Source organism: Engraulis encrasicolus, chromosome 4 (assembly GCF_034702125.1).
Source record: "Engraulis encrasicolus isolate BLACKSEA-1 chromosome 4, IST_EnEncr_1.0, whole genome shotgun sequence".
Taxonomy (NCBI): domain Eukaryota; kingdom Metazoa; phylum Chordata; class Actinopteri; order Clupeiformes; family Engraulidae; genus Engraulis; species Engraulis encrasicolus.
Genome location: NC_085860.1, coordinates 29449563 through 29466201, shown reverse-complemented (window position 1 = coordinate 29466201; position 16639 = coordinate 29449563). Strand labels below are relative to the sequence as shown.

At 40.6% G+C, this 16639-nt stretch overlaps 1 pseudogene; it reads right to left on the bottom strand.

Moving 5' to 3' along the window:
• Nucleotides 1-229: 229 nt before the first annotated feature.
• LOC134448049 (uncharacterized) overlaps nucleotides 230-16639 on the bottom strand; it is a 34215-nt pseudogene continuing 17805 nt past the window's right edge.

The window sequence follows — 16639 nt, the reverse complement described above, 5'->3', positions numbered from 1 at the left end:
GGGCTGTGACGGCCTAAAAAGGTCGAAAATAACAGTTCTAGATGGCGGCCATCTTGAATTTCGCTGTCAAAACGAAGTTTTATAACCAAAATGATGTCAGATTTGAAATCCTCATGGTTGACTCATATGAAAAAGTGCCTTCATACATGATTCTAGGTCATTCAGATCAAAAGTTATTTTTTAGAGATGCCGCCGGACGCCATTTTGAATTTGGCTCTCTAGCAAAAAAGCCCGGGATTTTTGCGAGGGACATGGGGGCTAAATCTTTTTTAAAGGGTCCATAGAGGTCAAATCAATCATCAAAACATTGTTGCCAGAGGTTGGTCACGGAACCTCCAATTATTATGGCATTTTTGATTTCCTTACTGCAAGCTCTTCAGTTTATATTCAGAACTTCTAAGTAGATCAGTGAGAAGCTCCACTCCTGAGTCTCCAGGGTCATTTCCTATAAGGTTCAACTCCTCTAGGTGTAAAGGATTGGATTTAAGAGCTGAGGCCAGAGCAGCATATCCTTCACCTGTTGCAGCAACATTTGAGAGTCTGAAATACAGAAAGAAGATAGTCAAGAAACATTGACTGTATAAAAAATAAAAGAAACATGTTTGAAAACAGATATTTGTTAGAAAAACCGAGAACACTAATTACTGATGCAAACAAAGATCATGAACCTACAACAGTCTCTGAAGTTTACAGTCTGGACTACTGAGTAGAGCTGAAATTTGTTTCACTCCTTCGTCTCCTAGTTCATTCCAACTCAGATCCAGCTTTCTTAGGTGTGATGGGTTTGACATCAGAGCTGAAGTCAAAGCAGCACATCCCTTCTCTGATATGTTGCTGTCAGTAAGCCTATGGGGTGGAGAGAGAATCAACGACAACAACAAAAACCTAAAATTTGTTCAACCTTTACTGAACATGATTAAGAAAAAATGACCATTTTAGATATTTCAGATCAGGTCATTGTCAAATACAGTAAGTGAAATGGGTGATTCAAACATATCTCCTTGAAATATAAATAATGTAAAATTTAATTTAAATACTGTATCATAAACACAACCATACGGTTTTAAACATAAAATGAATGTGACATCTGTTTTCTCTCTGGCATGAGAGTAATAGTTGCTGTCTTCAAAGGAGATCATTTTGGGGGTTTTTCCCACGAGCACTTGCAATTTTGTACTAACCCATGGTAGTTTTGCATCATTTGGAGCACTCCTGAAGATATTGGGTTTGGTGATGTTAAGTGACATCCATTTAACGCTATCCATGCTAACATATTATAGTTAAATTACATATAGCAAATTTAGTGCCTGCATTTACTTTTCGGCACAAATCATGTTGTACTGGATATTACAGAATGAGTTGTATTAGGCCTACTCTTTTGATCTGTTTGAACAGATGAAGCAATCACTCGGATCATTCAGATAATAAAAATAAAATTAGAGACTTACTTAAGTTTAATAAGTTTGAATTGTGCATCGGCCAGTAGAGCACAGAACTGTTTCACTCCTTGGTCTCCTAGTTTCTTTTCACTCAGATCCAGCTCTGTCAGGACTAAAGGATTGACACCCAGAACTTCTGTCAGATAGTCACAGGCTTCATCTGCTGCATCACTCGTTAACAACCTAAAGACAAAATATAGTGTGATGAATCGGCTTGTTTTGAATCATTTTAGTAAACAAATTGAACTCTTCTGGACCAAGCGAAAGACACACATATAGTTAGGGAAAGATATGGATATTTTGGGAAATCTGTGAACTAATTTCTTACCAATAGATTTTTTTACCATGTGTTCTTACAGGTGTCTGGAAACGCCTCACAATTTATCCACGGCCAAATCCAATGGGAATTTCCGTGACACCCCGTCAAAGTTGGGGTGCACAGAAGGCCTATGTAAAAATTGGAACACGGCAGATTGGGGGGAAAGGATGCATAATGGGTCATAACTTCTGAAGTAAACTTAGTTCACAGATTTCCCAAAATATCCATATCTTTCCCTAACTAATATAGAATTTGAATGTGCATTTGAACCCCTTACCTCAGTTTCTTCAGATTACAATCAGGACTCTTTAGCAAATCACTGAGAAGCCTAACTCCTGAGTCGCCAGGGTCATTTCCTCTCAGATTCAGTTCCTCTAGGTGTGAGGAGTTTGATTTCATAGCTGAGGCCAGAGCAGCATGTCCTTTTGCTGTGATACCACAGTGTGAAAGTCTGGCATAGTTTTAGGGAAATAGGACAGAACATTGGACAGGAGAGTTTATCTTTATTTGTCATGTGACCACACTTTTTTTACCAGATTACTTTTTCTCAAAATGTGTACAACATTTTAGCCAATACGCCTATGCTTGTTTTCCCCATACTGGATGCCTAACATGAGGCTGTTCAGCTGACAGCTCATTCTGAGATGTTAGCAGCCAAATTACTCTGTCATGTTAAGAAAATACAATACTCACTCCAGGTTTTGTAGTTTACATTGTGGATTTCTTAGTAGAGCAGTGATCCTTGTCACACCCGAGTCTCCAACTTTATTCCCACACAGACGTAGCTCTCTCAAATGGTAGGGGTTTGAAGTGAAGGCTGAAGTCAGAGCTGTACAACCCTTTTCTGTTATTCGGTTGTAAGAGAGACTGGAGAGATAAGAGCTCACTGAGTAAGTGTATTCTTAAAACATTTATTTGTATTATGCATATTATGTCTTTTGTATGTGTTTTGCAGTTGTATTAATCTTAAAGGGACACTGTGAGATTTTTAGTTGTTCATTTCCAGAATTCATGCTGCCCACTCACTAATGTTACCTTTTTCATGAATACTTACCACCACCATCAAATTCTAAGTATTCATTATGACTGGAAAAATTGCACTTTTCATACATGAAAAGGGGGATCTTCTCCATGGTCCGCCATTTTGAATTTCCTAAAATAGCCATTTTTAGCTGCAAAAATGACTGTAATTGGACCATGCTAGTTAATATTTGTTTATTACTTTGTAAACTTTCATGTAAAGATCAAATTTGGCAATAGGGAGCCTAGTTTCAATGAGCAGCATAGTTGCAGTACCTTTTTTGACCATTTCCTGCACAGTGTCCCTTTAAACAGTAACATGGTCAATGACCAATAAAAACGACCCTGGAAGACATCTCAATAAAGCAGCATAGTGACAAAACACAAGAACTCCCAAGCCACTCATACACTTCATCTGTTTACTTACATCAGTGTCTTTAGCTTGAAGTCTGGATTGCTTAGTAGTGCAGAGATCTTGTTCACTCCCGAGTCTCCTAGTTCATTACAACTCAGATCAAGCCATCTGAGATGTGATGGGTTTGATGTCAGAGCTGAAGTCAAAACTGCCCAACTCACTTGTGTTACCCTGATGTGATTAAGCCTTTGGAGAGAGAACAATACAGAGTGTACGTATGTCAGCTCCGTGTAGAGCACTAGTAAACTTAAAAAGATACAACCCCAAGCTTAAAAATACTCACAATAGTGTCCTTAGTTTAAAGTAAGGTTTTTCAAGGCAAGCACCAATCTGTTTCAATCCAGTGTCTTTTAGTTCGTTTCCACTTAAATCAAGCTCTCGTAGGTGTGAGGGGTTCAATTTCAGAGCTGATGTTAAAAAAGCACAGCCCTCGTCTGTTATCCCACTGTTATCGAGTCTGTTGATGAGTACAAAACAGATAATCATATAGTTTTTTGTTAATTCAAGGGGACTTAAATTTCTTCTGTCTATGGTACTGGTACACCTCAGTGATCTTCAGCTGTGTGTTAAAAAAAACTGAAATTGCCCTTAAACATGTTTTGTGTCTTTATATTTTATAGGACAGTCAAGAGAGGGAGAGGAAGAGATGGGGTAGGGCTGACAAATGACTCAGGCCGTACACAAGCCTGGGTTGCCTTGAGCATGCAGGCACATGTGGGGGGCTTAGCGCGCTACGCCACAGTGCGCTTTTGGGTAAAACATAGTTTGTTCGGGGGTGATGTGACTCAAAAATACTGTATGTTGTTATTAAATTATTTTTTTCTACCTACAACTTACATTATTCTTTGTAGTTTACAGTCTGGATTGCTGAGCAGAGCTGAGAGGTGCTTCACTCCTGAGTCTTTAACTCTGTTCCTACCTAGCTGCAACTCTACTAGGTGTGAGCAGTTTGATCTGAGTGCTGAAGTCAAGGCAGCACAACTCTCCTCTGTTAAGCTGCTGCCATTAAGCCTGCAGAATTAAAAAACGGTAATGTTAATGGAAATCTTTGAATCTATAGTTTGTACACTTTATATTTCTATGATAGCAAAGGGTAAAAATATCTTACTTGATTTTCTCCAGGGCACAGTTTGGGTGTGTCAGTCCAACACACAGTTTTTCAAAACCGGTATCTCCAATGTGGTTGTAACTGAGATCCAGTTTTTTCAATTTTGTAGATTTTTTGCAGAGAACACATGCCAGTGGTGTACAAATCCTTTCAGTTAGCTCACAGCTATCAAGTCTTCAAGAGAACAATGACTACTAGTCAAAAAACTGCCCATGAAAAATACATTGCTGTTTGTAATATATGCTAGTGATGTGAAAACATTTGACTACAGTGTCACCATACTTACAAAACTGTCTGGTATTCCTCCACCACTGGCTTCATTCTCAAGAAACCTTCGTCAGATCTAATGTACTTCTTCAAGTCAAACACTTCCAGCTTCTGGTCTGATGTCAGCAGCACAAAGATAAGCGCTGACCACTGACCGGGTGAGAGCTGGGCTTCAGAGAGGTTATCTGCACTCAGGAAGCTTTGGATCTCCTCCACTAAGGAGTGGTCATTAAGTTCGTTCAGACAGTGGAAGAGGTTGATTGCCCTTTCTGAAGAAGAATCTTCCCTGATCTTATCCTTAATGTAACTCTTTGTTTTGTCAATGCTCATCTCATGTTGTCCTCTGTGAAACAGCAGGCCATGCAGGAGAGTCTGATTAGACTCCAGAGAGAGGCCAAGTAGGAAGCGGAGGAAGAGGTCAAAGCGCCCATCTTCATACCCCAAAGCTTTGTCCACAGCACTTTTGTGTAAGATGTCATTCACAAAATCGACATGTTGTCTGGATATTATGTCCTTGCCTTCAACTGCCATCATCAGGAACACATACAACGCTGCAAGATACTCTTGGATGCTTAAATGCACAAAGCAGAATACTGTTTGATGAAAAATCCCAGATTCTTCTCGAAAGATCTGTGTGCAAACGCCAGAGTATATTGCTGCCTCTTTGATGTCAATGCCACATTCTTTCAAGTCCTCTTCATAAAAGATTAGATTGCCTTTCTCCAACTGTTCATAGGCCAACTTTCCTAGGTCAAGGATGAACTTGTGGTTCCATTGTGGCTCAAGGTCATATGCATTGTCAAACTTCAGGCTCTTCTGTTTGGCTTGGAATATGAGGAAGTATGTGTACATCTCTGTCAATGTTTTAGGGATTTTCTTGCCATCTGATGATCCAAGTATCACCTCAAGAACAGTTGCTGTAATCCAGCAGAACACTGGTATGTGACACATAATGTAGAGGCTTCTTGAGGACTTAATGTGAGAAATGATTCCTTCTGCAAGGCTCTTGCTAGTTATCCTCTTACTGAAGTACTCTTCTTTCTGCATGTCACTGAATCCTTGTATTTCTGTGACACGGTCCACACAGTCAGGAGGAATTTGATTGACTGCTGCTGGTCGAGAGGTTATCCAAAGCAGAGCAGAAGGGAGCAGACTGCCTTTGATGAGGCTGGTCAGGAGTACATCGAGTGAAGTCACCCCAGTGATATCAGTCACAACCTCATTTCTCTGAAAGTTTAGCTGGAGACGACATTCGTCCAGGCCATCCAAGACAAACAACAGCTTGTACTTTTGCCTTCCAAAAGTTAACCACTTCTTTAACTCCGGAAAGAAGTGGTGAAGAAGATGTGTCAACGAGAACGGTTTGTCTTTTATAAGGTTCAGTTCCCGAAATGGTAGCGGGAATATGAAGTGGATGTCCCTGTTTTCTTTCCCCTCAGACCAATCCAGAATGTACTTTTGAAGGGAAATGGTTTTGCCAATGCCAGCCACCCCCTTTGTGATAACTCTTCTAACTGGTTTATCTTGACCATGTAACGGTTTGAAGATGTCACTGCATTTGATGGATTTTTCCAGTCCTGACTGTCTGAATCTGGACTCAATTTGCCTGACTTCATGCTCTTCATTGACTTTTTCACTCCCACTCTCTGTGATATAGATTTCTGTGTAGATTTTTTCTAGCATGGCAGAGCTTCCTTTCTTGGGTATTCCTTCAAACACACTTTGGTACTTTGTCTTGAGATTTCTCTTCAGATCAGTTTGGCAAACAACATTTAACTCATCTAAGTAACAAACAAATAAAATAAGTATAATCATGGTTAGCCAATCATTGAAACAGAGGGAAGAAGAATTTGTTTCTATTTAAGCTACAAGTTCTTGATATACTATCATTGGGCACTTTTCCACATACAACCTGGCCGTGATGTGCTGTGGCATGTCATGCTGAGAGGAGGTGTTAAGTCAGCCTGGTTTGTATTTCCTTTACAAACTTTGTTACTCGGAGTATGGTTGTAGTTGCGTTTTTGACATTGGGTTCGTTCGTGATGAAGCAGTGATGCTTTTCGTAGGCAGAGTGTATGCGCACTTGGCCAAGTGTGCATGCGCGCTGGATGGCAAAAGCATCACTGCTTCGTCACGAACGAACCCATTGTCATGTAGCATTTCTTTTTATATGCTAAGTGACAAATGTAAGGTTGACATATAATATATCGAAGTAGACTATAAATAGTTTGAGGAACATAATATTTGGATACTAACATGTTGATATTTTGCTTTAATTTTAATGTAGGTAGTTGATCGGGTGACTGCCATGACGTTTTTTTATTCACTGTTGTGGGGGAGTTCATGCACAGCACTCTGGGTAGAAGGCAGCGACAGCACCTAATCAGCTTGGTTCAGATGGCTGAAAAACGAGGGCTGGTTTTCGAGTCGTGCTGTGCCATACTTAGCTAATCGAAAATCAATAAACAGTGGCTGAGTCATACCACGGTGAGCTGTACCTGGTAGAAAATGGGCAATGGAAAAGGGCCCATACAAACATGTCTTACTTTCTTCCAATTTGGCAGCGAGATCCTTCTGATCCATCTTCCCAAGAAAGTGCAGTGCCAATGTCAGTATGGCTTCTCTTGCATCAGCCTCGTCCTCAGCTTTCTCCTCAAAATGTGCTCTGTAGTCTGGACTCAGAATGGCCTTAAATCTCTGCAGCTCGTCTTTCAAAAAAGCAGTGATCTTCTCCTCCAGTACCTGATTACACAATGGGACCAGTCATGGGTAAGTGGCTGCAGGGGTGTCAAACTCAAATTGACCGTGGGCCAAAATCAAAATCTGGAGCATAGGCGCGGCGGGCCGAACAAAAAAAAATGTTCACAGAAATTAAATTTATGGGGGCGCTGTGGCGCAGCGCGCTAAGCCCCCCACACTTGGGCTTGAATGCCCATGGGGACCCCAGGTTCGAGTCCAGCTGGGGTCATTTCCCAACCCTACCCCATCTCTCTCTCCACACCCACTTCCTGTCGCACCTTCACTGTCCTATCCGAAATAAAGGCCAAAAAAGCCCATAAAAATATCTTTATAAAAAAAAAAATAATAATTTAAAAATTATGCTTAAACAGACTCCCATATAGTTGAAATGAGCCTGCATATACGTATTCTGTTGTATTTCAGTGTGAGCTGTTTCAATGGCCTGGGCCCACTTATTTTCCTGTGATATACACATTTTCATGTTCAAAACTTAATACGCTACACAGTTATGGTGTATGCGTGCCAACTGTAATAAACATTTGAAATGATCTTGCAAGCAAAATAAAATGGCTCCGCGGGCCAGATTAGGCACCTGGGCCTGAGTTTGACATCCCTAGGCTAGGGCATCAGACTTGTAGCCCAAAGGTTGCTGGTTTGACTCCTGACCCTCCAGGTTGGTGCAAGCAGTAATGAACAGGCCCTGAGCATGGCATAAATGCAATTTCATTATGTGACTGTGGGCTGTGGAGCACTGTGTCACAATGACAATGGGAGTGTCCCAGGATGGCTTTCACTTCACAAGTCCCTAATTCAGCATGACAGCAAGAGTCTACGATATAATTCTCTGTGTTAACGGGAGTAAAGTTTAGAGAAATGTAATGATGCTTGTGGAGTGTTTCTGTTCATACTATTTGACATTTGACATGACACCTACAGTACAAAATCGATCTACAACAATTGGAAAAGAAAGGTGTTACATGTCAAAGGTCGATAGAGGTATTAAGGTGTTGACAGTTTGAACGGATCAAAAATAATGCATACATAGTTGACCAAACAAAGTTTTGAAAGGGGAGTAGGGTGGTGGTGAATATTTCTTAGATGATATTCTTGAGGATATCAGTTTATTTACCTGTAAAATATTCTTCAAACTCTGTGTCTCGATTTGGTGACTTCTCATTTGTTCACTGAAAATAAAGCATTAATGTAGGCATTAGCATTCATATGTTGTTTTAGTGTTACAGATGTCTCCTGTGTGTTGTCAGGTGTATTGAGGGGGAGTGTGTGGGATATAGGGGGAGTCACCTGGGCCACAGCCGGTATCCTTCCCTACAAAGTATTATGATTTTAGACATACAGTATATCAACATTTGTATATACTGGTAGTTAAATAAAGTGATTGATCTGCAAAAACTATGATCATATAAAGTAACAAAACTGCTATATGTCAACCCTTGTGAAAATGGACCATGGGTTTACTGTAGTAACCATGGTTTCTCTAAGTACTATGAACCAACCATAGTATTGCTATGGCTTATCCATGTTTTTAAACCGTGGATCATGGTTATTCATGGTTTTCATGTTTTTTTCAGCATAGGTTGTGTCTATGGTTTATGAGTGGAGGTGCAAAACGCACACCAGAAACAGAGGTGCTGGCAACCAGAAAATACAATTGTAGGAGGAGAGAAGTGCCGCACACTCACAAGTTAAATAAACAGTTTTTAATGTGACAACGTTTCGGCCTGTCGGCCTTCTACAGGTCATGTGACAGGCCGAAACGTTGTCACATTAAAAACTGTTTATTTAACTTGTGAGTGTGCAGCACTTCTCTCCTCCTACAATTGTGTCTATGGTTTAACCATAGTCACAAACCCTGCTTAAAAAACATGATTAATTTTGGGTTTCATGGTCACCCAAAAAAGCATGGAAACTTTTTCGCAGCCGTGGTGTAATGGTTAGGGAGTTGGACTGAAGATCACAGAGTTGCAGATTTGAATCCCACCCTTACCTCTCCCTACACCTCTATCCATGACTGAAGTGCCCTTGAGCAAGGCACCTAACCCCACATTGCTCCAAGGACTGTCACCAATATGTGTGTTGGATAAAAAAAGCGGCAGCCATAGTCAAACCAAAAACCGTGCCGAACCATGCACAAAAAAACATGAAATCATGGTTTACCATGGTTGATTTTCATAAGGGAATAATCTACCCAAAACTACTTAGACTGGACGACAGGATCCATAGGTGTGCACAGATAGGGATCAGGTGGTGCCCCCACCCCCAATGGTTGTACACACTCCAGACAGGATCCTTTTTAAATAATTTTACTCAGTTTGGAGCTCTGCTCAGTAACTGCCTTTTTGCTTTGCAGAGCAGTATTGGGGTGCCTTACAGGGAGTCATATTGCCCCACCTAAGTATGTGAACCACGCCTGGGGAGGGAGTCCATGAGAGCTGGTTGTATAGGGCCCAGAATTTGGTGTTATGCAGGCCAATTGGCAGGACATGTACAAGAAATTAAGACCATGCAGCACAGAGTTAATAAAATCATCTGTATTTTCAATGGTTTCGTAGATTATATACCTTTGAGAGGGAAGATCTTCCTCCCTGAAGTTGGGTGGGAAGACCTTATATGATCTGTCACTCCCCATGGACACACAGCTCTTTGTAGACAATCCTGCTTCCTTCATGACACTAAAGACCAGTTTAGGCATGTAAACAAAACAATATTTTGTGAGTTCTAGATTTGCACAGATAGTGTTGAGGCTCTATTGTATTCTAAATGACAATATGGGGCACAAAGAAGGCTATTAAAATTGTAAGTTGGTTCAATGTTATAGATGTGTTTTGTTCATGTCAAGTCATATACAAAAAACTCTAAATTCAGGGCAGAACTCCGCTATTTAAATCATCAAGAAGAAGACCAATGACATTGTTGTAAAAGTGCTATACTGTATACCTTTGAGAGGGAAGATCGTCCTCCTTGAAGTTGGGTGGGAAGACCTCATATGATCTGTCACTTCCCATGGACACACATCTCTTTGTTGGCAATCCTGCTTCCCTCATGACACTAAGAACCAGCACAGGCATGTACACAAAGCAATAAGCTCAGATAGTACATAGCTATGCACATATAGTAAATTTGTCAAGGCTCTATCCTCAATAACACTGAGGGGCAGAGAAGGGTTTTTTTAAAGCCTCATAATATTTGTACATGCTTCCCACTAGTACTATTGCATACTTGTACAAACCAGTATTGGGTTACATTCATAATGTAATTCAATACAATTACGTACAAGTGACCTTGATTAAAATATTATTGTAGTGTAACTATTTTAATTACTCTATAAAGGTAATATAATCTTCAATATTCATATTTCTATGTTACTCAATTATATGTGAATTTTCTTTTTATAACTGCAAGAATTTAGACACATTTTATTTTTAATTAATAAAATTATGTAATCTTGTTACATGTAGTTGCATCACAACACTGCCCCTTTGACCCACTGGACCTTGAGCACTTGTCCCATAAAATGCATGTGACTGGACATGAGACTTTCAGAGCAAATGAAGGCAGTGTGTTTTAAATGATGTTTGGACTCGAATCTGGTCGCTCCGTCAGCCACAAGTTAAATAAGGAGAATTCTGACGGAGGACTGCGAAAGTGGTCGAGAGAGTCAATGTTTACAGCTCATTTAACCATCAGTTGACTTATCCAAATGTCGCGGTTATACGTAAAAGCTTAAACAAATATCAAAATATACACATCGACAACTAGCGCCTAAATTGTTTGAGATTATTTACAGCATGTGCAACTGAAGATGGGATAATATGACACCTTTGCACAGAGGATAGTTTTCCTTCACTGAAGTTGGGTCTTGCATCTTTTGATTTGTCACTCTTCATGGACACACAAGTCCTTGTAGGAGACCCTGCTCTCAGCTTCATGAACGGCTTTCCCTCTCTGACTTTGGGTGTTACATCAATGTTTGATCTGTCACTCTTTATGGATATGCGGGTCCTTGTAGGTGACTCTGCCCACTTCTCCATGGCACTAGGAGACAAGCGTAGAATAAAAGAAAGAAAAAAGAATATTTTTACGTACCACCTAATACTTTTTTTCAAGACACAGCCAGAAAAAAAATATGATTTAGAGATGATCTGCAAAGAAAAGTGGACAAAAATCCCTTCTGATACATCCAAAAACATTATTTATTAAAAGAAACATTTGACCTCTGAGGGTTTTGACACCAAGTAGGCTACTTTGTATTCTTTGACTAGAGGTATCAAATACTTACTTTCCTCAATGCAATACAAATCAATTAAAATATGTTCTTCAAAGTTATTTTCTGCATTTTCATTTTGATATCCTGTCTCTCCAGATTAGATTACACCTACCCTTAAAATTATAGACTGATCATGTCTTTATTAGTGGGCAAACCAACAAAAATCAGCAAGGGATCAAATACTTAGTCTCACTGTATGTTTTTCAATTGTCTATGTCAAATGCTATAACTAACCAAAACAGACCGTTAAATGTGTTTTGAAGCTTAAATACCGTTTGAAAGGCTGGCAGGACAGATTTTCCTCTTTGATGTTGGATGGGAAACCTTTTCATTTGTCCCTCTTGGAGACATAGCCCTTTGTAGACAATCCTGCTTGTTTCTCCATAACACTAAGGAACATAAGTGTGGCGATCTGGGTTTCTCTGTTGGTGTTTACCTGTCCTGACAGGGTGGGATCATGTGACTGGTGTAGACCTGGATCATGTGACTCCCTGCTTTTGCGTTCCAATATGCGACCTTGCATCCTCCACTTGTGCTTGTGGCCTCGTACGAGGAAGTAATACGTTGTGATGACTGGCATCAGCATTATATTTCAATATCTCACAAAAGCTCAATTATAAAGTCATTTTCTCATTTGCAAACTGGATGGAGAATGAGGAATAGTCCCCCCAAAATTGTTGTGCCTAGGCTGACGGCGGGGAAACTTACTGTAATTGTTTTCTCCATGGAGGCAGGGCATCAGCAAAACGTGACGCAAGGTTGCATATTGGAATGCACCCCCTAACAGTCCCTGGGCCTATGCTACAAAGCTGGTTCAGGGTAAGTTAAGGTTAAAGTTAAGAGGTAAATCATATAATAGAAGAGCCTGGACTCTCAAAGAAAAGCTCTTGTATTAGATGATTTACCGCTTACTTAGCCTGAATCAGCTTTGTAGTATAGGCCCCATGTCTGGTAGCGACCACCAAGTCAGGGCCATTACGTATTGGGAGCTGGCTGATTAATCATGTCCTTTCTCTAGGTTCCTTGTACAAGGCTGGATCCGCACCTGACAGCTGCTCTTTTCAGTGGGGGGCCATAGTGAGGGGACACTTTTCCTGGTGTGTAGTGATAACAACTAACACAGTCTTATTTTGTGGTGATAGAAACGTAATTTCACTTGACTTGACTTGACTTTCTTTCCGATGAAGACATAGACATAGACTTTAGGTGTGATACTAACAGCTTTTGAGTCTGCAGGGTTTTTCCTAGGTTGCATGCTTGCATGGTGCTGAGTTGCTTTGTCTTGCCCCTCTCCCAGGGTCTCCTAGGAGAAGAGCTGTGGTTGCCGTGCCGACCTGACCTTACTAGTTTCAGCCAGCTCCCTCTACAGTTGCTCAGTTTAGGTTTCCCCTTTGCGTTTCCTTATCATTTATGTTAAAACTATGGTTTGTAATAAACTTTCATTGCTACACATGTCTCTTGTACACTGTCCCTTTCTGGGGAGGGCTCAGAGTTGGTCACACTACAAAGTACATCAAATAGGGTTTCTCCAGTCCATTTAAAACAGGAGTGGCATAGCCACTGCGAATTGGTATTACCGTACAACTGGTAACCTGCATGTCAGGTACTACATAAGCAAGGGCCGGCGCTAGGCATAGGCAGACCAGGCGGTTGCCTAGGCCCAAGGGCACCAAACGTCTTTGGGGCACCAAGTCCCACAGAATTAGAACATTAAGCGAAATAAAGCATTAAGCTCTATATTGATTATATTGATTGACAATTATTATTAATAGGCACTCGGTACATATGTAGGCAGTAGATCAGATGTGCTCTGTCAGATGTATGACACTATGTTTACTAGAGATGCACCGGATCCTGATTTTTAGGATCCTGCCGGATACCGGATCCACTGCTTAAGATCCTGCCGGATCCGGAACCGGATACCGGATCCTACGAAAGGGTTGAAACACATAGCCTACTCACACACGTGGGCCCTTTTTATCACGTTGGCTCAAACTATTTTGACTGAAAAGCCTCGGCTACCGGATCCTGGAACCGGATCCGGATCCTGTGAAAAACCCTATTATCCTGCCGGATCCGGAACCGGATCTTGGATCCGGTACATCTCTAATGTTTACACATGTCAATTTCTAATTCCACCAAAAGCAAAGAAGGGTGCTCGCCTAGGGCACCAAGTTTAGGCTACTAGAACCGGCCATGCACATACAGTAAGTACCTGCTATTCACAAGGTTTTTAGACTTTGTTTTTACAGGACAAACCAAAGTACTTGCCATTTGTGTGAATGTGTATTAATAACTGGATAAATATATTCCTATTAGTATACCTTTGATAAGAAGGTGGTTCTCCTCTGCTATTGGGTTTTCCATCATCATTTGATCTGTCATTCATCAAGGATACACCGGCCCTGGTGGGAGACAACCGTATCTCACTCATTTCGTAAAGTCTTCACGGAAATAATATATTAATTTTTGTGGTGCATTCACGTTATTGCCCGCCTTTCGTAAAGTCTTCACGAAAATAATAGATTACTTTTCACGCTGCCTATTCACTTGAATTGCCCAACTGTTGCCTAGCGACCCACTAGTTTGATGCCCTTTCGGTAGCCATCAAACATTTCAAACAAGCAATTTAGGGTTAGGTTTAGGGTTAAGGTTAGGGTTAAAGGAGAAGTCCAGTTTTTTGAACATTAAGGCCATTTTCTGAGTGGTCTGCAATGTTTTAGAGTCCCCCTCACCGTTTATTTCATGTTTGCTGCAGTCTCTGTTATTTGGCTGATTTGGATTTGATCTCAACCAGCTTTAGAATGGCCGTCTATGGGCACCTGCAACTCTGTTCTTAAAATCACCTTTAACATTTGTTTTGAAGAATATGCAACTCAGTAAGTGTTCAGCAGTAGTCACTGGTGTTCCTTAGCAATTTTTGTAGCGAAATATGGCATCTGTCGTGTTTTATGTGTGTTTTATGTAGCAATTTGTAAATTAAGTTTCACTTTCACTTTCACTTTCTTTCACAAAATGGCAAATAAAAAATGACAGAAGCCATATTTCGCCTTGAAACTTGTTAGGGACTGCTAGTGAACACCCCTAACCACTTTGTGAGCTGCAGACTTTCGAAAACAAATGTTTAAGGTGATTTTAAGAACAGAGTTGCAGGTGCTCATAGACGGCCATTCTAAAGCTGATTGAGATCAAATCCAAATCAGCCAAATAACAGAGACTGCAGCAAACATGAAATAAACGGTGAGGGGGACTCTAAAACATTGCAGACCACTCAGAAAATGGCCTTAATGTTCAAAAAACTGGACTTCTCCTTTAAGGTTAGGGTTAGGGTTAGGTTTAGGGTTAAGTAGGGTTAAGGTTAGGCTTAGGGTTAGGTTTAGGTTTAGGTTTAGGGGACATAAGGCGTAAGTACCGAAAGGGCGTCGAATTAGTGAGTCCCGAGTGTATCAGCAGTGTTCTGTCAGCACCCCCTCCCCGCCCCTGCAGACGTTTGGATAACCATAGCAGCAGTGGGGCAATTCAAGTGAATAGGCAGCGTGAAAATTAATCTATTATTTTCGTGAAGACTTTACGAAAGGCGGGCAATAACGTGAATGCACCACGAAAATTAATATATTATTTTCGTGAAGACTTTACGAAAGGCGTGAGATAGGGCTCTGGGAGAGCTTGCATTCTGCTCCATGACACCACGGGCAGAGGAGAAGAGCAGAAAAGCCATGTGCAGTGGTGTAGTCTACTTTTTTATGGTGGGTATACTGTATATTTGAGATTTTTTTTGAAGTGGGTATACTGTATATATTTGTGCTATTCAAAACAATGAATCAATCAATTTTAAGTGGGTATACTGAAATCCCTGAAATATAGAAGTGGGTATACTCTGTATACCTGAGTTCTACGTAGACTACACCACTGGCAATGTGTGACTTGTGGTTTTCACTACACACAGAGAACCTTTAAGCTTTGAGAAGGTTATCTCCTATTGGTTCCCATTGTAGCCACAGTTCCACCACGAAGCTGCAACTAGTTGGCAAGTGCGGGCAAGTGGAAACAGAGCCGTGTGAGTGGAAAAGGAACGGAATGGAAAATTGACTCCATAGGGCTAAATGCTACAAAAAAAAAAACGCTACTGCCATTTCCAGTCACAAATCTCAAATATGAAATATTCCTGGCTAGAACTATGGCTGGTGTTATTTAAGAAGCTGTACTGTCAGTTTCAGGTGTTTAGTTTTTCCAGCAGGACAGAAGATTTCGACCCTTACTCGCTAGCATTCTGTTAATGTTTATGGATTTGGTCTCATAAAATGAGCTTGCTGACCCAGTATATAGTGATCTAGTGGCACAAAAAATCTGAAGAATACTCCAATGTGTTCTTATTAGTTCTAGTTTCGAACTGAATATTAATATTTCTAGGCAAAAAATTATACAACAAGAAAAAAATTATGATTGTAGGAAACTCCATTGACACCCATTCATCTTTCACTTACCCACGATAGCCAACTAGCGGCAGTACCATCCATGACAACCGGCCAGTGCTTATTCTCATAGCTCATTGGCAGATTGACTCGTCCAATTGGGCTGCTCGGGATGGCCATCTGCGGGTAAAAACGGGAAAAATCAGCCATTTGACGTTTTTTTCCTGCTGTTTTATGCCTATAGAAATCAATGCAATTTGTTGAAATTCTTGAGCACCTTTTGGGCGGGATTTGATCAGACACATCTGGCAACACTGGTTCTCTGCTACATATATGAAAGCTGCAGTAGAACTGCACACATAGCACAAGTCTTGTTGCAAATGTTAACTACAATAACAAATCACAAACAGAAAATCAAGATAAAAGTAGGCTACAACTCTTCTTGTGAGCTTGTTTGATAATTTAGATAAAATCCACAGAAAAACTGCTAGTGTGACTTCACATTCACATGCTGGGTGCTGCATAACACAACTAAACATTGACCTTGGCATGAAGCTGCACAGAAACAAAGACAAACTAAAACAAAGAAAGGGGACGTGAGATTTATAGACCTACCAGGTTTTCACCACATATAT